The sequence below is a fragment of the Schistocerca serialis genome, chromosome 6 (genome assembly GCF_023864345.2).
Source record: "Schistocerca serialis cubense isolate TAMUIC-IGC-003099 chromosome 6, iqSchSeri2.2, whole genome shotgun sequence".
Lineage (NCBI taxonomy): Eukaryota > Metazoa > Arthropoda > Insecta > Orthoptera > Acrididae > Schistocerca > Schistocerca serialis.
Window position 1 is genome coordinate 539,551,046 of NC_064643.1, and position 1,299 is coordinate 539,552,344.

A 1,299-nucleotide genomic window follows, 5' to 3' on the forward strand; every position below is an offset into this window, starting at 1 on the left:
CATTAGGAACCAAAATTACTTCTGATGTGTAGGCCGACAGCACACCATTTTTAAAATATAGAAACTTGGTGCCTCACACTCTGATTGGCCGTGAGATTGCCCTGTTGCCATTCATCAGTTGATGGACAGCACTATGGTTGTCAGTTCACACGTACAAACGTCCCTCGCCCTATCACTCCCCAGTCTGATATTGCTGTTTGTCTGCACCTCACATCAGAAGCATTCTCACATATGCTTTGCTTCGGAGCACACACACATCACCTATGATTTAGTCATAAAGTAAGCATGGAGGCACAGTATTCATTTGAAGAACAACGAGATATGGTTTTTGTTTATGGACTAGCCAATGGTAATGCACATGGAGCTCAACAGTTTTATGTGGAACGGCACCCAGCAAGACGCCACCCACACCCACAAATGTTTACAGATATTCACCGGCGACTTGGCGAAACAGGCTTGTTAGTGGGGTATCATGATAATGCTGGAAGACTTCGAACTCGATGGGATGTTACAGTTAAAGAGATTGTTCTCAAGTGCTTCAAGGAAGCACCTACAACAAGTACTCGAGTGGTTGGACATGACATGGGGGTCACTCATCAGTTAGACTGGTATGTTTTGAGGGATGATGCTAGCATCCATTTAGTTTCCACCCTAGTCAAGACCTAAATCCTGTGGCGGACTATGAACACAGGCTAGGGTTTTGCCGGTGGTGTCTGCAATGTGTTGCATGAGATACCAACTTCCCTGCCATTGTGTTGTTTACCGACGAGTGCATCTTCTATCAGGATGGCCTTTACAACAGTCGAAACGTTCACACTGGTCAAGGGGAAATCCTCACATCACGTACCTGCATGGACACCAGGAACGATTTTCGCTCAACATTTGGGCAGGTGTTGTGGATGACCATCTGATTTGGCCGGTCTGTCTACCTCCTCGATTTACTGGAGCAAATTACCTTCACTTTTGGCAAGAACTATAACTGGCCTGCTGGAAGATGCTCCCCTGGACATACCGCTTCGCATGTGGTTGCAGCATGAGGAACACCCACACATAAGAGGGTGCTGTGTGCAGATATTTAAATGAATTCTTCGACGGTCGGGTAATTGGCAGAGGTGCTCGTAGGACATGGCCCCCACCATCACCAGACCTCACACCACTGGACTTTTCCCTGTGGGTATTCTTCAACGTTCTAGTTCACCCACCTGAACGCAAACCACCTAGAAATGAAGAGGAATTAATGGACTGCATTCAACATGCTGCCAATCACATCAGGGCAATGCCAGGAATCTTTGAAAGAGT